The sequence below is a fragment of the Mustela erminea genome, chromosome 12 (genome assembly GCF_009829155.1).
Source record: "Mustela erminea isolate mMusErm1 chromosome 12, mMusErm1.Pri, whole genome shotgun sequence".
NCBI classification, from domain to species: domain Eukaryota; kingdom Metazoa; phylum Chordata; class Mammalia; order Carnivora; family Mustelidae; genus Mustela; species Mustela erminea.
Genome location: NC_045625.1, coordinates 46,569,408 through 46,596,919, shown reverse-complemented (window position 1 = coordinate 46,596,919; position 27,512 = coordinate 46,569,408). Strand labels below are relative to the sequence as shown.

General features: G+C 35.2%; 1 pseudogene; it reads right to left on the bottom strand.

The window, feature by feature from the left end:
- Positions 1 to 2,416: 2,416 nt before the first annotated feature.
- LOC116569977 lies at positions 2,417 to 25,670 on the bottom strand (annotated as a pseudogene).
- Positions 25,671 to 27,512: the final 1,842 nt, after the last annotated feature.

Here is a 27,512-nt window from a genome sequence, read left to right as displayed (position 1 = left end):
CTGATTGCTTTGTTTACAATACCCTGGAGCATACATTCCTCTACCAACTAACAAATCAAATCGCAACTCCTTCTGTGGATGGAATAGTTTCTGAGGTCAGTGTTTGATATTTATTCTGACCCTAGAAGAATTTTTCCCAACTGTCTTATTTCCCAGTTATCTCCTGTGCAATAGGATCTATGATCTAGGCTGTATCTTCATGAATGTTTTCATCTTTGAATCTTCTTTCACCATGTTCATCTTAAAAATAAAACAACCAGTTATTTTACCAGCAAAATGGCTTTCTTCAGGTATAATAGAGGAATTGTAGTTATGGACCTGCAAGCTATGGCAAAACACAGGCAGGTTAAAAGAGCAAGGAGGGGAATTCTCTCTTGTAGAGGAAAGGGGAGTTAAGAGGGGCTGTTGTAATTGAATGTCAGTTGGAGTAAACTGGGAGTTTGAAGTGTAATGGCTTTTCATTGGTTAAGTTGTGTAAGTCTCTCATTGGCTGGACTGTTGCTGGGTAAACAGAAAATCTTTCTTCTTTTTTCTCCTCCTCCAGGTTAGTAAAATATAGGCTTCTCTGTTTTTGAAATGCAAAGTGTGCCTCTTTCTGTTGGTTCTGCAAAGGACTACAAGGAATGGTATGGCATAGGAGCTCCCCCTTCTGGCTTCCTATCTCCATTTTAAATGAGGTTTTATTTTATTCAACTGCAACCTCCATTATTTTTGAGAGCACCCTCAGGTTTAAACTTTTCCATATGCAGTTGCAAATGAAGTCAGTTCCTCTGGGAAGAGATCAGCAGCCATCTGTTCTACAGTCTGTTCTTCCCCCATACAAAATATCTGAGTCAGCGCTCTGGAGCTGGTAGTGGAGATGGCAGCAAGTGTTTCTCTGAGTGATACTTCCTGCTCTTGGAGCTGAGTGCCTGGATGTGTGTTTTGGTGGGGTGCAGATAGCATAGAGATGCAAATAGAAAATATGGAACACAAGGGGGAACTCTGTGGCATTGGATCAGAATTACAAATATCAGGGTAAACATCATAAACACATATTAATACATATACATCCCTATACATACAGGTTCATTTGTTGTTTTTTTCTGGTTCTTTTTTAGTTTTGGAACTTCACTGAGGCAGAAGAGCTCCTATATAGTTGTAATAGTTGGGCTGATAATATGTGGCTCACTTAGTTGATATATTTTGCGTTAAACCAGAGACAAAAGCTAATTCTTGCCATAAGCCTGTTTTTGCAAACTACATTCCCTTATGTGTTTAGGAGACCAGATAAAAAGCATGAAATTAATTTTTATTAGAGAAGGCAAAAATCATAACCTCTTCCTGATGGCTTTTTTGAAGACCACAGGAGTAGAGTTTCAAGGTTAAATATAAATTGAATCTTGGAGAAATTGTTAGATTTTTATGGATACAAATTTTTCTTTTTGTATAGGGTTGGTGATTTGCATGAATCCCAATTTGGCATATGTTTTTCACTACACATTAATGAACCATTCACACTATATGTGGCAGAAAGCAGTGGAAAATAGAAAGTAATTTACATTAAAATGAAGTTTTAAATCTATAGAGGATATAGATTTGCATTATTGTCCTTGTATGAAAAATGAAGGTTACTGCTTTCTCCTGTCAGATGAATTTTTACATACCTGAGAGAGGGAGAAAGAGAAAAAAAGAGAGATACAAGAGAGAAGGAGTATCAAACCAAATAAAGTTTTTGTATAAAATTTTGAGGTAGTAAAGGGAACTTGAAAAAATCTGATTACTTTTTTGTGATACAGTTTATATAAAACAGGTACTTCAAAATGATATGTGATACATAATGAATATTATTCATATTATTTCTTAGTTTTTGTTTATTTATTTATTTGCAAGTTGGAAAACAAGTTTTATGATCACTCACTAAAATCCATAAGAGAACTTTAAATGTTTACAGGGATAAAGTTTTCCACTAGTCTTTCTATTACCATGTTCTTCATTATAGAATATCACAAGTCAAAGTTTCTGGTTGTTTCATCTACTTAAAGTTAGTTGGAAGAAATAACCTAAGTCATAACAACTTCATGCTACAATGTGAAGCTGCCAAAGCTCTCTGTGAAATGTTTTCTCTCTGAAAGCTGCTTCCCTGTCTAGAAGGTGCTTGAGGCCCATGCACTTTTTTTCTTCCAGATAGCCAAGAGACCATTAAATGCCTCAAGATGCCCAAAGAGGTCCCAATATTTAGTAAAGGTAAGTATGAAAGAGGCTGCATGCTTTTTAGATATGATGAATGTCAGGAGTTCTGAGTAAGACATTAAAACCGTCATGGAATTCTTACAGGGCTGAGATATTAAAGCACCAGAGCAAAAGTCTCATGCAATAGGAAGGAGCCTGGAACCAGTATTTCTTCCTTCAGTATGTGGCCTTTGTAGGCTTTGGTCTAGAAGATAGTTTTTTTGTGCTTTGAGTTGGGATTTGCCCCTTTGCTTTAACCTCTGAACAGCTTCCCTCATATGTTTGGGTTGTAGTGGTGACATTTTCTCCCCATTTCTCCCACATATCCATTGCTGCTTCTACCACCTCCTCGATGAAAACCCTGGAAGTATCAGACATAGCAATAAAAACATTTTGAGACACAGGTGCCAGTGATGGACTGGATCAGCCGTTCATTCACTCATTCATTTTAACTATTTCATTCATTTGAGAGAGAGAGCAAGAGAGAGAGAGCAAGCAGGAGGAGTTACAGAGGGAGAAGAGAAGCAGATTCCCTGCTGAGCCAGGATCCTGGGGTAGGGAGTTCAAGGGACTGGATCCCAGGACCCCAGGATCAGAATCTGAACCAAAGGCAGACTCTTAACCAATTGAGCCACTCAGGTGTCTCTGGATCAGCCTTTTTATAGCTGCCACGGGGAAAGCTGACCGGTGATATATTTCATAAAGGTTCAACTGCTCTTCAGAAAAAGAAGAAACCAGGATTTACATCTTTTAAAATTCATCTTCACTTTTTGCTTCTTTTCTTTTTTTTCTTTGATATCTATTTTCATTTTTTTGGCTGCAAGAGTAATAATGATGAGTCTCCCCTTTTAACTGCTGTTAAATCTGAGATGTCCTGACTCTTGAGCTCTCCTTCCTCAGCCCAAGCTTTTTGTCTATTCTCCATCTCCATCCCCATCAGTTTCCTCTGGGATTCCATCTATAAAGGTAGCCCCAGAGCCGGGAGAAGGGGCTGGTTCATCTGACTCTGGAGCTTGGGGCACGCCTGGTCTCCTAATATCAAAAATTAAGATTATTAAAAATAATCCATGTAATATGCTAATCATATGGAAAATATAAGCATATCACATTTGTTGTTGAGTTTAATTAGTCCTCAGATATCTCTGCATATCCAAAGAAAAATAATAAGTAACCATGATTGTTTTTAATACTTACCATGTTCATTGGTTGGAGGAATTAACTTACTTATTAATCATATTCTGGAAATATTTGGGGCTTATATTTGGAGTAGTTAATTTCTGTACAAAGGAAGACTCTGGAGGCCTGTGAAGTATGAGTGAAGAAAAACAGGTTGTTCAGTAGAAGTATTTTCATCATTAAACCTTTAAAAATGTCTATCAAAATCAAGTTATTATTTCTGAAACTGGAAAGATACAGTGTGGCAAATTCCCCATAGTACATATTCTAAATTTTGCCATTCAGATGGAACTGTTTGCACACCCACATTTTGTGCTTTAGTTCTTTCTTCTTCCTGAGTTCATTCTCTTTTATTTCTATTGGTAGCTCTTAGATTGATCCTCCCTGCTTTGAATAATTCACTATCTAAATAAAAGCAACAACATCAAAGCATCTCAGATTTAACACACTCCATTCCAGCTTGGGCTCCCACAGGGTGATCTGAAGGAGCCTGAAGAATTAATCACCCAGGATAAGAGCCTCAAGGTTTTTATACATTTAATGCTCAAGTAAGTCACTTTCACGAAAAAAAAAATTCCCTTTCCCTTTTGTTTTTGTGTTTAGTTTTCTAAACACTGTCATTCTGTTTCCACTTCAGCTCCAGATCCCCGGGATGTCTTGGCACCAAACACATGTAAAACAAATAAACACCTTCTTGCACACTCTAACAAGTGTAGCAATTAGTCTCTGAGCACAGCTTGCTCTCCACCACGGCAACTCATTTGGTGCTGGTTGTTATTGTAGGAGAACGACTTTGAATCAGCAACATTTGTTTGATTCTGCAGTTTTCACCCCTGTCTGCATGGTGGCTTTCTGTACATTCCTTTCAAATAGCAAGTTCTACCCTGGTATGAAATGAGCCGCCACCCAGCATACAGCACTTAACTCCTGTGTGTCACCTTGTCACACTTTCATGGAACTTTCAGCAGTGGGTGATCATCACTCCATATGGGCTGTAATAACTACTTGCTGTGGTGTGAATTACAGATGAGTTCAGTCTGAGTATTTTTTTCCCTTTTCATTGCATGGTAGTATTGGCTTACAATAGGATTAATAATCCTTGGTATATTATTTATAAGCACCCTGCACTCTGAGATACAAAATGTTACTCGGAAGTACCCAAGTGGTATCTTTAGTGGGTAAGTGAGAAAACACTTGCTTTCATTTTATGTATGCCATGGAGAGGCTAAAGATTTTCTTTGAGTTGGTGCAGAAATTGGAAGGTTGAACATAAAGTCCCTGTCTGTGGCATTATTTGATATATTATCCTACCTTCCTAAATGATTTTATTTCAGAGATGATGGATTCTTTTTGTGGGGGAGGGGCTGAGGCATGTTAAAATATGTCTTTTAGGGCACCTGGATGGCTCAGTGGGTTAAGCCGCTGCCTTCGGCTCAGGTCATGATCTCAGGGTCCTGGGATCGAGTCCCACATAGGGCTCTCTGCTCAGCAGGGAGCCTGCTTCCTCCTCTCTCTCTCTGCCTGCCTCTCTGCCTACTTGTGATCTCTCTCTGTCAAATAAATAAATAAAATCTTTAAAAAAAATAAATAAAATATGTCTTTTATTCTGAAATACAGTGTCGTAAATTATAAATGTGCGTTTTCATCAGTGATATACAATATAACATATTTTCTTGTATAAATTAGTATTATTTGGAAACTGAATCAAATATTTCTAGCTACAAAAAAATGCTATTGAACTTTGTTTCAGCATACTAACTTCTACCTTTTCTCAACATTTTTAGTCAAATTCCCTAGATATTTTCTTTAGTAATACAGGGTACATGCGAACAAATCAACGAAATTAATAAACTCTCACTAGGTTCTGGTCCCGGCTCTGTGGCTAAGTGTGTGACTTTGGGTAAGCTGGGTAACCTTTGGGATTCAGTGCTTCATCAGTTATATGAAATGGTTCCGCTATGTGGTTATCTAAAGTTCTTCATGGTTCAAAAATACACTGTTTTTATTCCTATCAAATAATTCTTGCACTTGGAGGATTTGATTCTAAGTGATATCATATGTAACTCTGCTTGATTTTTCTGTGTAAATTATGAAGGAATTGAACTATTTACATCTAACAACTATTTATTGTAACTCTACTTATGTGCTAGTCATTGTGCTAAAAGCTAGATACAAGAGCATATAATAAAAACACACTTGCTGCCCCACCCTCAGAGAGATTTTATTCCAGTGTATGACAGATAAGCAAGTAATCAGGAAAATAATTACAGATTGTAGTAGGTGGCAAGATGGAGATAAAGAGCTGAAATTGAGAACAATAGGTATGGGAAAAAGGTACTTTCCATAAGGTGATATGGGATTACCTTTCCAGGTTTTGGTTTCTTTAGAACTTTGGTCACAAGAAAAGCCACACCAACAATTTTTGTTTCTGTTGTACCATCCTTTTGAGGGGAGAAATTAGTGGTGTGGGAGGAATATGAGATGTGATTTCAAAGAAGATGAATGGCAGTATACTGGTGCCTTGTGCTCAACGTGTGTTTTGGACAAGCCTCTTTGTTCTTCTGGATTTGCTTCTTCTTCTGTTATGGGGCTTCTAGGAGCACTTACCCACCCAACTGCTGAGGGATATAGAAAAACTGCCAACTCTCAAATTAGTGATCGGTTTTGTTTCATTTTTTAAACATATCAGTGAGAGAAAAATTTAAAAATCATCAAACACCTTTTCCTCAATTCAAGAAGCAAGAAGAGGCATGAGGTAAACTGGCACAGTGGAAAGGCCAAGCAGGAATGCAGAAAAGTAGGCTGGTGAATGAAGACGGGTTTGCTGTGGTCAAGTGATATCTACAGTTTTCTAACTTCCTTAGTTCCACTCCTGCCACTATATCTGAATAGTATTCCTTCTCCAGTGGAAGGGATTTTTGCTTTTTTATTCCATAAATTGTGAAAAAGGGTTTCTTTATAGTTTCCTTTTTGGAATAAGCTAGACTTTCTAGGATGCAGTGCTGGGATCTTTCTGTATTAACATTTCAAAGCCTGTAAATATCACTTGTGAAATAGTCATGTAATGGACAGCCCTTTAATTGGAATGACAGCATAAATTCAGAAACAGCTATTTAGAGAGTTCATTTCCCCCTGTGAGAATTTCCCCCAGTGAGGATACCATCTCTTATGTTACTTATGTTACAAACTTCATCAAGTTTTCTCAGTTGCTAAACCAGTAAGAGAAGCTTCTTTATTATACATTTGCAATATGAAGTAGAATCCCATTTTGCTCACTTTCTTTAAAATGTTACTATCAAACTGCCAAGCCAAGTGTTTAGTACTGATAGGGCTGCATTTGGTAATGGCATTAGCACATTCTTATGGGTTCTGCATATATAGCAAAAGCTACAGAGTCCCTTGACAAGGCTTATCTAGTTTAGCCTATGGTATCTTTAGGATGTTTGCCATCTATAAATACATAAGCCAGGCTTGGGCTTTTAAAGATGCTGATTAAGAATCACTGCCATATTTGCTTTAGGAAAAGTAGAGTGATTTTTGTTGCCATGTGATGTAAAGTTGTAGGAATCTACAAACTTGTGGGAATGTAAAGTAGAGCAAATTGTTTCCAAAACGTTTCTGTTCTGGTGGGTTGAACATTTTCTAGCATTTCAAAGTGCTTTGTTGTTAGGCAATGTTCTCTGACTGAGGATGTTTGAGGCATACCTATCAAATGCTATGCAGAGAGATTGTGTGACAAATATCTGATTTCAAAGATGGTAGGAAATTTTAAAGCCTGCACCAACAGTTGTAAATAGAAGAGCTCATTTTATAGGTGGTAGGTGTTTATCTGCTTGTCTTAGGCAAATGTCCATTACTGTAATCACAGTTTATACATTTGTAGTCAATTTTATCACTAGTGGTACCTTCTGCCATTCAGCCTTCCTTTTTATTCCCAGCACTATGATTCTATGATAATTTTGTTCTTTTGCCCTTAAGAGGTTAATATTGTGATTCAACCAAGTACTTTGAGACCTGCAAAAATATGATTTACATTTTCTAAAGCATCCTTCAGAGGTTTTACATTTGTTGATTTCCATAAAAAGTACCTGTTACACACAGATTAAAAATTCTAGCTCCAGGGTGCCTGGGTGGCTCAGTGGGTTAAGCCGCTGCCTTCGGCTCAGGTCATGATCTCAGGGTCCTGGGATCGAGTCCCGCATCGGGCTCTCTGCTCAGCGGAGAGCCTGCTTCCTCCTCTCTCTCTCTCTCTGCCTGCTTCTCTGTCTACTTGTGATCTCTCTCTGTCAAATAAATAAATAAAATCTTAAAAAAAAATTCTAGCTCCATATATTACTATGGAGTATCTTTAAAAGACTGATGAGAAGAGAAACAAAAGATTAGTAAGTCATGTAACATGTACATGTACGTAATGTACATGTACATTACATGTACTTTGTAATGTACAAACATTTCTTTGTATTCAAGACTTTAGTTACTTTCCAAGATTTCATATTTTTTTTGGACAGATATTTCCCTTCCTAGAGAAAAGTTAGGATTTTATCATTTCTTGGAGTGTGCATAGGAGAGGAAGGAGCTAAAGAGATATTTGAAATAAGACCTATCAAAACTTTTCTAAATTTTAAGAAATTTTGACAAAACCAAATATATATACACTTACATATTTATATTTTCTAGTCTTCGTAAAAAAAAAAAAAAACACAGCAAACTAGAAGAAGCCATTATCTTGAGGTGTTAAGTGGACTCTCTTCAGAGCTTTGAAAGTGCAGATGTGTATTTGAACTCAACTCTTGAACACAGAGGAAAGCTTAATCTGCAAACTATTGGTATTCAGCCTTAGGGGCTGATCAGAACTTTACATGTTTTCTCTTTTAACTGGCCTTAAACCAAGATAGTCCCCTAAATCACAGTGTTTATATTTTATCTCATCTGTTTATGAAAGGGAACATCTATAGATAATTCAAGTGAATTTATCTTAAAAATGTTTTTATTACACTATAGTTAATGCAGTGTTATATTAGTTTCAAGTGTATGATACAGTGATTCAACAATACAATACTCAGTATTAATTATGGTATTTAATCCCCTTCACCTATTTCACCCAACCCCCAACCCCTACCCCACCAACCTCTTCCCCTCTGGTAACCATCAGCTTGTTTTCTGGAGTTAAGAGTCTGTTTCATAGTTTTTCTCTCTCACTTTGTTTTTTCCTTTGCTCATTTGGTTTTTCTTAAATTCCATATATGAGTGAAATAGGGCATTTATCTTTCTCTGACTGACTTATTTTGCTTAGCATTCTACTCTCTAGATTCATCCATGTTGTTGCAAATGGCAAGATTTCATTCTTTTTTACGGCTGAGTAATAGTCCATGGTATATGTATAACACATCCTTTAAAAAAAAAAGATTTATTTATTTGAGAGAGAGAAAGAGTACACAGGGGGTAGAGGCAGATGGAGAGGGAGAGAGAAACCCAAGTAAACTCCACACTGAGCACACAGACCCCATTGCAGGGCTTGGACCCACCACTGGGAGATCTCAACCAGAGCCAAAACCAAGAGTGCTCAACCAACTGCACCACCCAGGTGCCTCAATACCACATCTTCTTTATCCATTCATCCACTTATGGACACTGGGTTGGTTCTATAATTTGGCTATTGTAAATAATGCTACAATAAACATAGGGGTGCATATATCTTTCTGAATTAGTGTTTTCATACTTTTTGGGTAAGTACCCAGTAGTGGAATTACTGGATTATATAGTAATCCTATTTTTAATTTTTTAAAGACTCTCTACAGTGTTTTCACAGTGGCTGCACCAGTTTTCCTTCCCACCAACAGTGCATGAGTGTTCCTTTTTTTCCACATCCTCCTCAACACTTGTTTCTTTTTATAATTTTAGCCATTCTGACAGATGTGAGGTGATATCTCATCGTGGTTTTGATTTGAATTTCCCTGATGATGAATGATGTTGAGCATCTTCCTCTGTGTCTGCTGGCCAACTGGATGTATTCTTTGGGGAAAATGTCTACTCAGGTCCTCTGACATTTTTACTCAGATTATTTGTTTTTTTTTTTTTTTTTGGTGTTGTGTTGTATAAGTTCTTGATATATCTTGGATACTAACTCTTTATTGGATATGGCATTTGCAAATATCTTCTCCCATCTACTAGGTTGTCTTTTAGTGTTTTTTTATTGCTTCCTTTGCTTTGCAAAAAGCCTTTTATTTTGACATAGTTCCAATGGCTTATTTTTGCTTTTGTTTCCCTTGTTTCAGGAGACCTATCTAGAAAAATGTATGGCCAGTGTCAAAGAATTTCCTGCTTGTGTTCTCTTCTAGGATTTTTATGACTCAGGTTTCACATTTAGGTCTTCAATCCAATTATTTTTCTGTGTGGTATAAGAAAGTGGCCCAGTTTCATTCTTTTGCATGTAGCTGTCCAGTTTTCCCAACACCATTTTTTGAAGAGATTGTCTTTTTCCTATTGCATATTCTTGCTTCCCTTGTCAAAGATTAATTGACCATATAAGTGTGGGTGTATTTCTGGACTCTCTTTTCTGTTCTGTTGATCTATGTCTCTGTTTTTATGCTGGTACCATACTGTTTAGATTACTGCAGTTTGGCATATCTTGGAGTCTGGGATTGTGATACCTCTAGTTTTGTTGCTGGAGATTGCTTTGGCTGTTTGGGGTGTTTTTGTGGTTCTATACAAATCTTAGGATTGCTTATTCTAGCTCTGAAAAATGTTATTGATATTTGGATGGGGGTTTCGTTAAATCTGTAGATTGCTTTGGATAGTATAGACATTTGAACAGTATTTTTTTCTTCCAGTCCAGGCACATGGAATAACTTTTCATTCATTTGTGTCATCTTCAGTTCTTTCAACAGTATTTTATACTTTTCAGAGTATAAGTCTTTCACCTCCTTGGTTAGGTTTATTCCTAGGTATCTTATTATTTTTGGTGCATAATTTATCTTTTGCTACTTCATTATTAGTGTGTAGAATGCTATAGATTTCTATATATTGATTTTGTATCCTGTGACCTTACTGAATTTATTTATCAGCTCTAGTAGTTTTTTGGTGGAGCCTTTAGGGTTTTCTATGTATAGTATTATGTCATCTGCAAGTTGTGGAAACTTTACTTCTTCTTTACCAATTTGGATGCCTTTTATTTCTTTTTGTTGTCAGATGGCTATGACTATGACTTCTAATATTATGTCAAATAAAAGTGGTGAGAGTGTACATCCTTGTCTTATTTCTGACCTTAGGAGAAAAGCTCTCAGTTTTTCACTGTTGAGTATGATGTTAGCTGTAAGTTTTTCATGTATAGCCTTTATTATGTTGAGATATATTCCTTCTAAACTTACTTTGTGGAGGGTTTTTATTGTGAATGGATGTACTTTGCCAGTTGCTTTTCCTGCATTTATTGAAATGACCGTAGGGTTTTTATCCATTGTCTTATTTGATGTGACATACCATGTTCATTGATTTGTAAATATCAAACCATCCTGTATCCCAGGAAAAAGTCCTTCTTGATCATGGTGAATGATTTCTTTAAATGTATTTTTGAATTTTGTTTTCTAGTATTTTGTTGAGGATTTTTGTAGTTATGTTCATCAGAGATTTGCCCTATAGTTCCCTTTCTTGTAGTGTCTTTACCTGGTTTTTGTATCAGGGTTATGCTGGCCTCATAGATTGAATTTGGAAGCTTTCTTTCCTCTTCTTTTTTTTTTTTTTTAATAGTTTGAGATTAGTTATTAACTCTTCTTTAAATGTTCAGTAGAATTCCCCTATGAAGCTGTTTGTTCCCAGACTTTTGTCAGGAGTTTTTTTGATGACCTATTCAATCTCATTGCTGGAAATCACTCTATCCATTTCTTCTAGGGTGTCCAATTTGTTGGCATATGTTTTTTCATAATATTCTCTCATAATCATTTGTATTTCTTTGGTGTTGCTTGCTTTTTTTTTTTTTTTTTTTTTAATTAGTCTAGATAAAGGCTGGGTTTATTCCCTGTGTTGTTAGTGGGCCAGTCTGGGGCTGGCTGGGTTCTGAGTTGAGTCAGATCAGGTTTTCGCTAGAGTTGTATTAGCACTAACTGTGAGGCAATTTCCCTGTGTTGTTTCCTGGGAAGCTTTCACTGGTGGGCAGGGTGGGGTCTGCAGTCATACCAAATGTCTGCCCCCAGCCCAGTGCTGGGGATATAGTCAGACCCATATCTGTGGTTATCTTCTCCTCTTCCCCAGGCAAGAATCACTCTGGAGTGGTGCTGGCCCCTCTCAGGGTTGCTTGCATACTACACACTGCCAGGATTGTGGCACTGCTTTGAAGGGCTCTGGCTAATGGTATGTTAGAGGGGGCAGATCTGCAAAAGAATGCACGGGCAGGGTGTGCTATTAGCACATTAGGTGTAAGACGGTACTGTGCTGGTTCCCAGGGGTGTTCATATGTCTAGGCTTGGGGGAAGTGATGCCTGCCAGCTCCTTTGTGCCTGGTGACTCTTCCCAAAGATCCCTGCTCCCCAGCACAGGTTCTGAGACTAGTACACATATCTCCCTCCTGTATACTCCAGGTATTTTTCTTTTCTTTTTTTTTTTTAAAGATTTTATTTATTCATTTTACAGAGAGAGATCACAATAGACTGAGAGGCAGGCAAAGAGAGAGAGGGAAGCAGGCTCCCTGCTGAGCAGAGAGCCCGATGCGGGACTCGATCCCAGGACCCTGAGATCATGACCTGAGCTGAAGGCAGTGGCTTAACCCACTGAGCCACCCAGGCGCCCACCCCAGGTATTTTTCAAACTGTTGCTTCACTGCTGTATCTCCAAGGGGCTGTTTGTGGTGCTGTCTCTTTAAGAGTAGGGAGTGAGTTTTCCCTCACCTTCCCATCTCTGCTAAAGTTCCAGATGTTAAGCCCCACTGATTATAAGAACTATGATTATTAGACTCCTCTGGTTTTCAAAGCTAAATGTGGGGATTCATCTTTCCTGTGGTCTGGACCTGGGGTGCTAGGTGTTAAGTATCTTTTTCTCTCCCCTCTCAGTGCCTCTTGTTTCCCTCCCTCCCACAGACAGCCCTGCAGTCTGTTGATCTCTTGACCACATCTCTGTTTTCCCTACCCTCTTCACTGTGGCCTCCTCTCTACATTTAGCTGTAGAGTCTATTCTGCCAGTCTTTGGGTCATTTTCTGGGTATTTACACTGATGTGGGTGTTGTTACCTGGTGTATCATGGGATGAGATGAACTTAGAATCCTCCAACTCTGCTGTCTTTTCCTGAAGTCTTCCAAATGAATTTTTCTAAAAAACCAATTCTATTTAATATTCTGGTCCTAAAATATTTTATGAAGGAAACAAACAAAACAAATTTAAGCTAATCTTTCAAAAGGATTAATTTGTAAAGTCACTTGATGCTTCTGCTTGGCTTTACTGGTTTCAAGCCATATCTATTTATCTTGAACTTAAGTGTCAAACGGCATATACACAAAATTTCGAAGTTTATTCTTTGAATAGTTAAAAAAAACCCTGTATAAATGAAAAAAAAATTTACATAGGAAATATTATTCACTTTGTTACTCAATAGTCTTCTGAAATTTTATTCTTTTAGTTGGCTAATTAGCAATTACTAGCTAAGTTAAGTAATTTATTGTCATGCAAAAGTATCCCCGTTTTCACAATTAAAACTAGTCAGAACATCATTAGTTTAAAAAGAAGCAGTTTTGGAATTCAACACATACTCAAAGGAGAAAAGCTTATGTAGTTGGTTTGACCTAAACCCAGGTACATTGCATAAATAAGAAACATAATTTAGTATAAAGTCTTTCTGATATACTGTGTGATCTTTATAGTACTGGATGAGTGTACCTCTCAAAAGTACAAATAGCAGATTTGTACAAACAGCAAATTATTATTTGCCTAGTTGAAGTAACTATGGAATGGAGGAGAGTTTGGGAGAAATTTGTACTTGACAGAAGTTGTTCTCAATATTTCTACAACATGTATTTATAAACTCAGTTTTTTATGGAAAATAAAGTTTATGGGAACATACTATTGTTCTATGAAACACACACGTATCCATATATATAAAATAAGTCTGTTGTAAAGTTAATCATAAAATGAGGGCTAGAGTTATTCTCTGTACTAAACAATATCAAAGCAGAGGGCAAGTAATATTAATTAAAATGGATGAGAAGGTCCCATGGACAAAATAATTGAAGGCCTACCTTGGCTAGGAAGTCTTCTCAGAAGTCTTAAAGAATAATCTTAAATACTGAAGATGACATCAGAGAAGATGTCACATAGAGAAGGGCATTGCAACTGATTGTACATTTGGATATTGAAGGGTAAATGTGAGATAGTATTGTAGTACTCTGTGCACTCAGTGGCATATCAATGTCCTTTAAGGTTGGGGTGGGGATTGTTTTTGGTCTGTAAAATATTTGCTGATTCAACCACCCTGAATATAGATATAGGAAATATTTCAGGCTGAGGGAGACCTGACTTATACTTGTTTGGTCACATAATCACCCCAGTCAGCTCTGTGTTTTGTTCAGATAAAAGCAGAAATAAGTATTACAACCATTTATTGAGTAACTAATATCTTCCAAGTAACTTGCTCTGACTTTTTCAAAGGACTCTATAATTTCCCTGTTCTACAAATCAGGAAATAACTTTGTCCATGTGGCAGAGACCTAGGATAATATAGGTTGCAGATGATAGTACAGAAACACTATCAAGGAGTTATGAAACCTAAACTCAAGCTGTTATATTAAGTTATATTAAGTTATATTATTATATATAGTTATATATATTAAGTTATATTAAGTCTGTGTCTTCAGATTCAAGAATGGGGAGGGCAGATGTGACAGAAGGAGAAGCGTCTTAATAAACCTGTATTTTAATCATCCTTAACATCCTGGTTACATTTCCTTGGCTTCTGTAAAACTGTACTTTTTTGGTTATCTTTCTCCTTTCTGACTATAATTTTTTTACCTTGGATTTTGACTGTTCTTATTTTTAACATCTCTACCAACCTAGCTTGTTCTCCCAAGGTGATATCAATCATTTTGCAAAGTGAGAAAACCTATCTTATATCTTTAAGTATCATTATATTTGTAGTATTTACATTTTTATCCAGGTCTTGGGTATTATCTATGCTGCTATTCTTTGTTTTACAACTGTGTGTGTGTGTGTGTTTTAAGAGTTTATTTATTCATGTGAGAGAGAGAATGAGAGAGAGAGAGAGAGCATGAGCAGAGGGAGGGGCAGAGGGACAAGCAGAACCCTTACCAAACAGGGAGCCCGATGCAGGACTCGATCCTGGGACTCCAGGATCATGACTTGAGCTGAAGGCAGTTGTTCAATCAACTGAGCCACCCAGGCACCCCTACAACTGCGTTCAGAATAAGCCAGCGGTTATTCTAGCAGCTTCTCAAGTTCAATAAGTCCTAAACTGAAAATATCAACCCCACATCTTCCAATTTCCCAATACAAGTATTCTCTTTTTTCGTTTCTCTGCTTTTGTCTCTGGTACAGGGCGACATTTTCTCATGCCCCCGAACATTTCAAGCCATTTTTATTTGTTTCTTTCTCTTTTTTTGGTCTTCACATTATTAAATCTTTTTCTAAGTTCTATAATTTTCCTGTCAATTACATCTTAATTTACCCATTTCTAGCTCCATAATTTAGGACTTCCAAATCTATGTCCAAATTATCTTTCAGTGAGCACTCTAATGTCTTTCGTCCTTTTTTTTTATATCTCCCAAAACTCAGATTAATTCTATAGATTTTTCTCTGATGATGCATATACACCTACATCTTTGCTTTGTGTAACAGAATCCTAAATCTTAGAAATGAGACCGTGTGGTTTAATCCTTGAATTTTTATTTCACATTGTCTTCTCAGATGAATTGTAACCTGTTAGGTTATGCACTGTTTCTTTGTATCCCTTTGATTATTAGAAAATAATTAAAGCACTGTGGGAACTTAATAAATACTATGAATTGACCAAAGAACTTTGTGGAGACTATAGAGGAAGAATAGGAAATATAAGAAGTTCACAAAATCTGATTCTACATTGATTTAGTATGTATGGCAGTTAAAAACACCAGTTATAGAACAAAGTATATCTTAAAGTTTATACCTTGGCTCTCCTACCTGGCTGAATTAGTTAAATCCTTTATGTCTTGGTTTCCTTATTTGTGAAATGGGGATAATCCTATGAGTCTTCTGCTATCATGTGAATATTAAGTGTGATAATAATGATAATAATATAAAATTACTAACATTATATGTCACTAATACTATAACTAGATATTTTACATGGTATCTTATTTACTATCTTATTATAACCCTTTGAAAAACCTTGAGTTAGTGCTATTATCATCTTCATTTTACAAAGAAACTAAGCTTTAGAGATTAAGCAACTTGCCCCTGATTATAACTCATAATCAGTGGGATAAACATGTGAACCCAACAGTGACTTTAAAACTTAGGTCTCAGGGCACCTGGGTGGCTCAGCGGGTTAAAGCCTCTGCCTTCAGCTCAGGTCATGATCCCAGGGTCCTGGGATCAAGCCCCACATCGGGCTCTCTGCTCACCAGGGAGCCTTCTTCCTCCTCTCTCTCTCTGCCTGCCTGTCTACTTGTCATCTCTGTCTATCAAATAAATAAATAAAATCCTTTAAAAAAATAAATAAAACTCAGGCCTCAGTCAAAAACTTTAAAGTATATAAGTATTTAACACAATGACAAACTCATATTACATATTCAATAAGTGATAGCAATTTTATTTTATTAGCATGAAGAATGTCTTTGCATAGGATTTGAGGGTGTGCTGTGGACTGCTATTGAATGAATGCATTTTAGTCTTTCTTTCTGTTATCACATACTTTCATAAACTCTGCTAATATTTTAGCAAGACTGTCCTGTAGTGTATTCCTCAGTAAATGAAACAGGAAATTTATCATTCTCGATTCCATGATCAAAAAGGAAATCAAACATACTTTTCTCTAACAACTTCATAGCATTAAGAATAAGTACTACATATCCTAATTTGGTTTCTATTTTATTTTCTAAGACTGTATTTATTTATTCGAGAGAGAGAGAGAGGGAGAGAGAGAGAATCTGAAGCAGACACTGCATCCAGCATGGAGCCTGATGTGGGGGTCAATCCCACTACCATGAGATCATGACCTGAGCTGAAAATCAAGAGTTGAAATCTGAACTGACTGAGCCACCCAGGTACCCCACTCATTTGGTTTCTAAAGGAGAAATACTTAGATTGCGGAATCTAAATCTTAGTTGTGGAATTAACTAATACTGTGACTATGAGTATGTTATTTTTACCATTCCAGGTTTTACCCTTTCCAAAAAAGGGGCTTGAGTTACTTATTTTCTATTATCTCTTCCAAATATTTTATAATAGGCCTAAATATGGAATTAAAACTCTGAGTAAAAATTTGTGTTTGTAATCATGAAAAAGAAAGAACAGTAGGAACATTAGTTTTGTGTTCAAGTATTTCAGTGATTATAGCTCTTTAACATCTGTCTCCACCAACATTTCTTTCCTTTAATTATTCCAACTGAAAGCTTTTTCCTTTTATTTTTTCCTGAAAATAGCCTGCAACCCTCTCAGAGGAGGGCTTGCACATCTAAAAGTTGTTTTAGTCTCCACCGCACCCCTTCTCTTGTGATCAAGAGAATGAGAGAACAGAATATAAGCATTTGGCAGGATTACCATATTAACAGTAGTTGCTGTTTGCAGCATAGTTTTCCAACCTGTTTCAATAACAAAATTATTAATAATTCATTAGAACCTTTCTCTTCATGAGTAATTAGTCAAGTAGCACTGAAAGAAGGTTCTAAGGGGAAGGTATTCACAGACCGGGAAGTCACAGGTGTAAATTATGATCATGATTATTTTATTTCAGAAAGTGACAGCATGTACTACTTATTTCTGCTACTCAGAGGCCAACAATGGCAACACTGATGATTTACCTGAGATGTGCTCATCTGTTTACACTTTACATTCCATAAAGCTGTGCAGTTACTATGGCAACTGGAAGTCTATAGGGTCTGTTTCAAAACCTGTGTTTGGCAGTTTATGTGCATAAATCTTCTACACACTGATATGACTCTAGTCCTGTGTTTTATTAATTTGTATTTTCTTTGTATCTTAGATGGTGTTTATTTTATAAATGATAAAGTCAGAAGAAGTTGGCTAAAGAAACAATTTGTCTTGAGAGTCTAACCTTGGAGCCTTAGAGAAGTCTGGCTTATTAGGATAAAAATAAAGCACAAAGCTTGGCATTTCAGATATAGAAACATTTACACTAATTTCTTCTACAAACTGGGCCAAAGCATTGGATCTTTTGTAGTTCAGTTTCCTAAGTAGTTCAATAATGACTCCTCTTACCTGGAAGGTGGAAAACCAAGTACTGGTTTCCAAAGGAGAATAAGCAACAATGGAGTGTGTTTTTCTCCTTAATACTGATGCATAAAACTGTATACTAATAGTTCTGTGAAAAGATAAACTATTCAGGTACAGTGTTCTGGTTCACTGCTGCCCAGAAGAAGTCATTAGAGAAAGCTCAACTAACTCTTATGATCAATACAACACCAAAACATCAGACTTTCTCAATAGATTCCTTTATTTTCCAAAGTGTCTTATAATTTTCAGTACTTTCTCCAGCAACTATTTGAACTATATTGAGGAAGTGTGGTCAGTGTGGGTTAAGTGTTGTCTGTTTGAACATGCAAGTCTTTAATGTGAGATAGACATGGAATTGGAATCTGGATCTTCTACTTCTTACACTAGACCTTTCTGAGCCTCTGTTACCTCATCTGAAACATTCAAGTAGGAATATATATTTGCCGAGTTATTGTTAGATTTGCTGTATAGATTAAATGTTTTTCAGAAATAAACAGAAATAAAATAATAGAAATAAAATGTTTTTCAGTTATGAAATAAACAGTGCAAATTGAGCATTTTAGCCATTTTTAGTAGTGCCATGACATAGCTACATTTACATTGTTGTACAACCATCACCATCTATTTCCAGAACTTCTATCATGTAAAACTGAAACTCTGTACCCATTTAAAAATAACTTCTCTTTTTTTCTTCCCCCCAGTCCATTCTACTTTCTGTACCTATGAATTTAACCATTTTAGGTATCACATATATGTGATCATACAGTATTTGTTTTTGTGATGACTTATTTTACTTAGAATAATGTCATCAAGGTTCATCTGTATTGTAGCATATATCAGATTTTTCCTCATAAGGCTGAATACTATTCCATTGTATGTATATACTACATTTTTTTTTATTCATTCATCTATCAGTTGACACTTGTGTTGCTTCCAGCTTTTGGCTCTTGTGAATAATGCTGCTATGAATATGGATAGAAATATCTCTTTACATCTCTTATTTTGGTCTTTTGGGCCTTCTATCCAGAAGTGAAATTGCTGCATCATTTGGTATTTGTACTTTTAATTTTTTGAGGCAGTGCTCAACTGTTTTCCTCCAATGTTTGCCCCATTTTACTTTCCTGTCAGCAATGCATGAGGGTTCCGTTTTCTCCATCTCTTCCACCAACACTTGTTACTTTCTGCTTTTTAGATAATTACCATCCTAATAGGTGTGTAATTGTACTTCATTATAGTTTGTTTTGTATTTTCTTACTAATTGGTGATGTTGAACATGGTTTATATGCCTATTGGCAGTTTGTATGTCTTTGGAAGGAAAGTTTTTCAGGTCTTTTGTGGGCTGAATTGCTTATATGTTGAAGCCCTAACCCCAATGGCTCAGAATGTGATCATAGTTGAAGATGAGGTCTTTAAAGAGGTAATTAAGTTATAATGAGATCTTTAGGGTGGGCCTATTTCAGTGTGATTGCTGTTCTTATAAAAAAAAGAAATTGGGACACACATATGAACACACAGCAGAAAGACCATAGAAGGAGAAGATGGACATTTATGAGTTAAAGAGAGAAGCCTCAGAAGAAATCAACTTTGCTGACACCTTGATCTTTGACTTCTGGTTTCCAGAAATATGAGAAAATAAATTTGTATTGTCGAAGTTACTCAAGTATGTGGTTTTTGCCATGTCAGCCCTAGCAAACTAATACAAAGTCTTTAGCCTTATTTTTAATTGGTTGTATTTTGTTGTTATTGTTGAGTTATAGGAAACCTTTATATATTCTGGATATTAATTCCTTATCAGATGTATAATTTGCAAGTATTTTCTATGTTTCCATGTATATAGATTAAATATTAAAAATGTATATAAATTTCACAGCTCAGAGATAACACTGAACAAATGATAGCTGTTGTTAATAAATACATGAATACACACTTATTACAATTTGTAGCCCTCTTCTTTATTTTCCTTTTTTACTGTGAAAATGATGGAACAAATGAAAAAAGAATATTTTAACAAAATGGAATTTGTGGGTATCAATAGAAAAAGTACTGTCTACTACAGATGCTTTGACATGAAAGTTGGCCAAATGCAGTATCTGGTAAACATTAAGAGTGAAAGAATATATCAAGCTGAAAAGAAGAAACATTCTGGGATATGTACAGACTAGACATATAGATAAATGAAGTGAATAATATATAGTGTCCTACGTGATTCAGTACTGTAGAAAAATAGTTTTAATATGACTCGAATCCTCTACATTGATTATGATGTGACCAATTTAATATACAGACTATAGTAGACAAAATTAATATGTTAATTGGATACCAAAAAAAGACACCAAAATCTTTAGCATTGAAAGCATACAGGTTTTTTTTTTTTTTTGCAAGTACAAAAGCGTATAAGTGAAATTTATTTAGTAGTTTGTATGAATATTTTCTGTTGGTGAGAAATGCAATTAAGTGGTCAAAGAAGTTGAAGTTAAATGCTCTTATTCAAAACAAAGACAGAAATAAGACAAAACATAACAACCAGAATAAATAAGCAACATTTCTAGCTTTATCTTATAAGCCACTTGTTTTGTTCCTGGTGAGTAGAGTGGAAATATTTATTTTGGAATTGTTAGTAAAATATCACTTTAAAAAAGTTCTTCTTGTATTTATTTACTTGTAAACTACAGAGATTAGGATTTTGGGGGACCACATAACAGGTGATTCTATTTTAGTTCTGTCATGTGAAATTAGAAATTTAATAATGAAACTTTTGAGAAAAAATTGAGAGATTCAAGACTAAGATGAATTATACCCAAGAAAGCTGGATAAAGGAGGGAAAAAAAAAAAAAGACCAGGATGTCTATTGTCATCACACACAATGCAATAAGGGAAGAAGTAGTTAACACTGGCCGAATATGATGGAAAGTTCAATAGGAAGGGTGGTCCTTGAAAGGTTTAGATAGTTGGCATTGGAAGGAGATGTTTCAGGGTGAAAAATACAGAGAATTTAATCTGATGAGGGTTGTTAGAATTTGATTCTTAGCAGTGCTATTCTGAATGGTTCCTCAGGGTCATTCTTTATAAAGAGCTGAAACTGGCAATAATGTTGTCTTTTGTGTGTATTTTTATTTCTTCAAGGGATAAATTAGTTTAATGGCTGGAGAGACTAAATCGTGCTATTTAGTGTCTTAGATTATTGTGGGTCAGGATTTAATGAGTTGTTATTATGTTTTATTGTATGTTGTAAATATTTATCTCAGCCTGTTTGCACAGTCCTTTAGAAATGTTTGATTTAGGGGTAAATGGGTGATGAGCATTAAGAAGAGCACGTGATATGATGAGCACCAGGTGTTATATACAACTGATGAATTATTGAACTCTACATCTGAAACTAGTGACGTACTATATGTCAGCTAATCGAATTTAAATAAAAAAAGAAATGTTTGATTTACATATGTCTTTCTAAGATAGGATTGCATAATTAGTCATGTATGACAAATAGATTTCATTAAGTATTTCAATATGTGGTAAATCAGTTTTATGAGAAATATGATTGATTTCTTTCCATCTGAGGTGCATTTCAGATAGCTAATTATTGAAACCATAGCTGACATGAGTAGTCTTTTTTGTTTTTTCTTACCTGTGTGTACTTGTGGTTGCATATTCAATGATAGGTGTGTTGTACCAAGTGTGTTTACCAGATTGTGTATGATAACTCCATTAACTACACTCTTACATAAATTGGTGTAGCAAAAAGTGAATAGTATCTTTTTGGGAAGTATAGGGGCTTAAAATCTAGAAAAAGATAATTTAAAGAAAGCTCTAGCTTTAGGTAGATTTGGTAGATAGAAATGAATTATTACTTATGTTAAACAGATCCTTTATATATGTTAACAGATCCTTTAAGTAAAGTGCATTTGGCTTTGGTTTTTGAGCTTTGATTTGGTAGCTTTATTTTAATACAACTTACTAGTAGTGCTTTTAAAAATAAAAGCTGGGAGTTAAAAGAAATTCACTTTACCAAAATAGAGTAATTTTAACAATTACTCTAATTTCAAATTAAAAGTTAGTAGTGAAAGAAAAAAAAATTCTCGTGTGTGTGTGTGTGTTGGCATGATGAAGCTCTGGCCTGAAGTTGAAGTATTATATTTACTATAAAATTATGGATGGTCATGTACATCATAGATGGTGAACTTAGATGAATGTAAACATTTTTTCTAACTTCAAAATTCTGTGACTCCATGAGCATTTATAAATTTACCTGGAATATAAAGTGTAGTTTTATTCAGAAAGTATTATAAAAAAATTCTAAATAAAAATAAACTCTCTCAAATTCAAGGGCTACAAAATTAGCATTTTTAAGTGTGATAAATTGATTATTTTATTCTAGGAGGAAGACAAGTTATGCTACTGCCTTGCTTTGATTTGACTGTCTCTTTGCTTTTGCCATTCCTAATAATGTTTGGAAGAAGCAGACTAATTATTTAGGAAAGCATTCAGTTTGAGTAATTTATGCTGAGTTCCCCAGAGGGAAAATACATTTAATTATTTTGACCAGAATAACACTTAGTTTTATCTTATCACCGATATCTTCTGAAATTCCTCTGATCATAAATTATTCTTCTCAAAATAGATAGAAAGTATTAGAGCATTTACCGCCTCATTAGGAATTCTATCTCAGAACATGTGCATCAATGTGCTACTAGCTAAGGTCAGTGCTGGAGAGTGCTAACCAACTCTATATTGTCTTTGTTGTAGTAACTTCTAGCAGATAGAAAAGAACCATAGTCTTAATCTTAATTAATTTTTCTCTTAACACTCTGAATTCCTCCATCACCATCTAATTTTAAAGAAATAGGTGATTCACTAGTCAATAGTACTAAAGATATCTGTCCCCAAAACGGCTAGTCTGGAGCTATATCAAGAAGTCAACTCCATCTGGAGTTCAATCACACTTTCCCATATTGTTAATCACCAGCTGCTTATGAAGGAGAATGTTGACAATGCTGGTAGGCCTGAAATTAGCTGTGCATCTGCATTTTGGCTATAGGCAAACCCTGTAAGATTAGAGTGTATGAAGGCAAAGATATCTATGATTCCTTTATTCTCTATTTTTTTTCAATGTTAAAAGTGCTGTATTAATAAAAGAAAATGTATCTGAGCTAGTAAGAAGCAGTCTGTATCACTCTCTGAAATCCAAACTAAGGATGAATATAATTAGCATGTGGTTAGACTTGAGTAATATTAACACAAGTTGTGAGACTTTATAGCTGGCATTTGCAAGTTTCTGAATTTTATTTACATGATTCATTTTCCTCTGGTACGTTTCTTTCCTGATAAGGATAATAGGTTTTGATTGTTTAAAATTATGTTTGTTTGTTTATAATTCACAGGTTATATCCTAAACTTTTTGAAAGCTAACTTAGAATGGGGACATGGTTGCCTTAGCCTACTATAGAGTGTTTTTGAATGCCTAGAAGTTAGTATCAGTGATTTTTTAAGCAATGATTATTTTTTGATTGATGCCTACTTGAAGATATTTAAAACTTAAACGATATTTAAAACTCTTAAATGATGATTACTGAAATTATCACTAACATCACTATTTTGAAGTTTTAACCTTTTTTTTTTTTTTTTTTTGCATGGCATGGGTAGTCTTAGCCATAGATAGAAACAGGAGGCAAACTATTATTCCATTTTACCCAAGCAGAAAATTGAATTTAGTATCTGGTGTGTGTTACACACTGACTGTTTGGTTAGGGATATTGGATCTTGTTTCTTATCCATTGAAATATTATGGGAATTAATGCCTTTAGACATTTCCCTGAATTTCTTATGATGATACGCTAGACCAGATCTTTTGGAGGAATTTTTATCCAAAGTGGCCATGAGGATGGGGATCATTTATTTGTATTTTGACCAGTAATCAGGGTCCATGTTTATTGCTTTTGATGGGAGATTATTCCCCACATTTAATGGCAAGCAAAAATCCTGTAGTGAAATTGGATTGAAACTATGGTGATTTTTGAAATAAATGATTTCTTATGGGAGTTACAATTTAATATGAAAGGATGCACAAATCTTTGAGGATACAGCTTGGTGTATACACCAAGTATACACTGATGATTTTAAAGTACCTGTGGTCCATTCCACTAATTCGTAGAATATGCATAGGAGATGGGGGAAGGAAAGCTTTAACAAAAATTATCATAATGAGAGCAACACAATTTTTGAATGAGAATAATTCGAAGATACATTTTGGCAGTTTAGGTAAGCATGCATATGTTGTAAAAGTCATGTCACATACTTGTCATGCATATGCATGTTGCTTGATGGTTAAATCACTTCACCTGGGGGGACAGTTCTTCTTCTAGTGGTTAGTCTTCAATGATAAATTCATATAGTCTTTTCAGAAGAAGAAGCAAATGTTTTTGAACAACCAGTTCTAACATTTCTGTATAGAGAATGTGATATTGTAGCCATTACCTGATTTGGATATACTTTAACATTCTCATGTATGTCATAGTAATTTCAGTCTTGTGTAGTCACCTTTACTGCTTTACTGTATTGTGTGCTGTTGCTGTAATATTCCCGTAATATAGACTTCATCCAAATCCCCAACACCTCAAATTTTCCTTATTTCCTTTAGATACTTTACTTGGAATTAGGGTATTCTGCCAAAAAATAAGTGGCATAATTTGATTGCATTCAGATGATCTAAATAGCAAGTTTCTTGTGCAGTTACAGTTCCCACTCCTATTATTTTCATAATTATTTAACATTTTTTCTCTTTATTTAAACATTTGGGTGTAAAATCTTAAAAGCAAAATCATTTATTAATGATTTAGGAGTGATTAGGAATTTAATTGCTAGAAGGAGGAGAAAAAAATGAAATAGTTTTAATAGGATTTTAAACATCTTAAAGAATTTTAGAATTTTAAATATTTTAGAATTAAACATTCTAAATAATACCCTTTAGGGAAAGGTAGTATTAAGAAATGATCCATGAGTGGCCTCTTTATCCATTCTGTTACAGTGACTCAGCCCACTTGATATGAGCTGATGTCTACTGATGCCTGCTGATGCTTACTATATGCCCTGCACATGTATTGAGTCACTGAATCCTCAGAACAGCCTTCTATGATAGATACTATTATCATCCTCCCTATTTCACAGAATGGGAACTGTGGCACTGAGAATTTAAGGAACTTGCCCAGTGTCAGTTGATTAGTTAGCAGAAAAGCTGAGATTTGAACTTAGTCAGTCTGGTCCCCCAGCTTATGTTGGATTTTTGATATTGTAGATGGCAATGGATGGATTAGAAATGATTCTTTCAGAGGTCATTTTGGCTTGTGAAAATTCTGGAAATTGCATAGAACAAGGGTCGCTTACTTCTTAGCAGGGGATTCTTGAGATATCCACGTAGAAAGAAAAATGTGCCAAAGAAAGGCTTAGTAAGAGCAGGTGTGAGGCACAGGAGGATTTTTTTAATAGCATTGTTGTATCATCCTTTCCTTTGCTTTGCACAGAGAGCTGCTGTAACTAACCCTGATGATGAATGATTTTGTCACATCTCCTTGTGAAGATTATCTGGGATTCCCAGTAAACAAAAGTGCCTCATGATACAGCCAGCTTTAAACATGCTACAGATCCAGATGCCTCAAAACTCAATTTAGAGAGTGCCAGTTGTAGTAAGTCTTTTGTTTTGTTTTGTTTTGTTTTTTTAGCGCTCTAAATAGTCTTTATTTTTTTTTTTCCATTTAAATTCCAGCTACTTAACATCCATTGAATTATTAGTTTCAGGTGTAGAATTTAAGGTTCATCCCTTATGTATAACAGCCAGAGCTTCTCACAAGTGCCCTCCTTAATCCCCATCATCGCTTTAACCCATCTCCCTGCCCACCTCCTCTCTAGTCACTATCAGTTTGTTCTCTAGAGTTAAGAGTCTGTTTCTTGGTGTGCCTCCCTTTTTTCCTTCCACTGTGTTAATTTGTTTTGTTTCTTATATTTCACATATGAGTGAAATCTTAGGGTATTTATCTTTCTCTGACTGATTTATTTCGCTTAACATTATACTCTCTAGTTCCATCCATGTCGTTGCAAATGGCAAGATTTCATTCTTTTTGAACAATTCCATTGTAATATATACACCACATCTTTATCCATTCCAAATGTCTAGCATGTCTTTTCTTATCTTCTCTCTTCTTTCTCTTTGTGCCACAATCATGCAAAGGCCTGAAGTCAAGGTTAACACACCGGGTGAGGAGCATTAGAGATATAGAGGAAACCTAGTATTCCCCCTTCTCCAAGGTTCAATAGCAGTCAGGGCTGCGGTTGGGGATACAATCCTATTTTAGATTAAATTCAGTATATTGATCATTATATGGGACAGGATGTTCTAATTGTTGAATCTATACTGTGCTTTGAATTTAAAGTGGTTGTACAACTGTTGAAAGTCATGGGTCCTGCAGATTTTTAATCTAGGGTCAGGAAAAAAATCTTTCACTACTGAATAAATTATAAAGGGCAGGGGGAGTCAAAAATAAAGATATATTTTTATTACATCCCATATGCCGTGCTTGATTAACTTGTGTAGAAAGAAATTATCATGGGAAGCAATAGCATCTCCGAATACATAACCAAGAAGCTAAAATGTAGCTACATCAGATAGGAAGGGAGCCCAGTAGACTTGTGGAAGCTGAGCTGCATGCAACTAAGTAAAAACTGTGGCTGCTCTATTTCTTTTGATTAGTATTTTAGGTAGAGCAAGGTAATATATATGAGAGCACTCTGCAAATTATAAAGCTGACAGAGATGCAAATTGCAATTTTGTGTATTTTTTATATTGAATTATGGCAGTAATTACCCTTATTACATTTGTTCCACAAACATTTGTTTTCTAATGCAGATTCTGTCCTTTAAAGAATTGCATTGTTTGATTTATAATTTCTGGCTTGTATTTGGGACATAATTTTTTTTTAAATGTAACATTTTACAGGAGAATTTGGTAAAGTTTTCAGATGTAGATTTTTAAGTTTAATTACAACACTGATGAGGAGACAGAAGTAATTTTGAATCTTGTTGAAAGAATCTAGACAATCATAATCCAGATTTTTCTAGTGAAAAATCACTATAATAAAATCCACATATTTTTAGCTGAGATTTTGTACATCCAGTGCCAGTAGGGTTAGCTCATTAGAAAATAATCAGATCACAGATTTAAAAAAAGATTCAGTATAAAATTTGAAATTCAATATATAACTTTTGGTATAATCTAAGTTCCTTTGTAGAACAAGGTGAGATAAATAAATACATAAATACATCAACTATATCTACAATATGGTAGCATTTGTGTAAATATACAGAATTATAATATTTGCATTATTATATATATAATTTTTTATGGATTATATTAAAAGAACACACAAATATATTGGAAAGTTATATACCAAATTTCTTGTAATGATTAGGTAAGATTAGATGATAGGGTATTGGGAGGGGAATGGGACTGGGGAAATTTTCAAAAAAGACTCCAATTTTATTTGTAATATTTTCTCTCCTTTAGGAGTAAAATCTTGAGTGACAAGTAATAAAGTACTAGTAATTAAATCTAGATAGTGGAATCATGGGTGTCTGTTAATATTATTTTTTAAGCTTATCTAGATTGCTAATTCTTTGAAAGAGTCAAATAAGTGAAGACACTATGAAACATAGTGT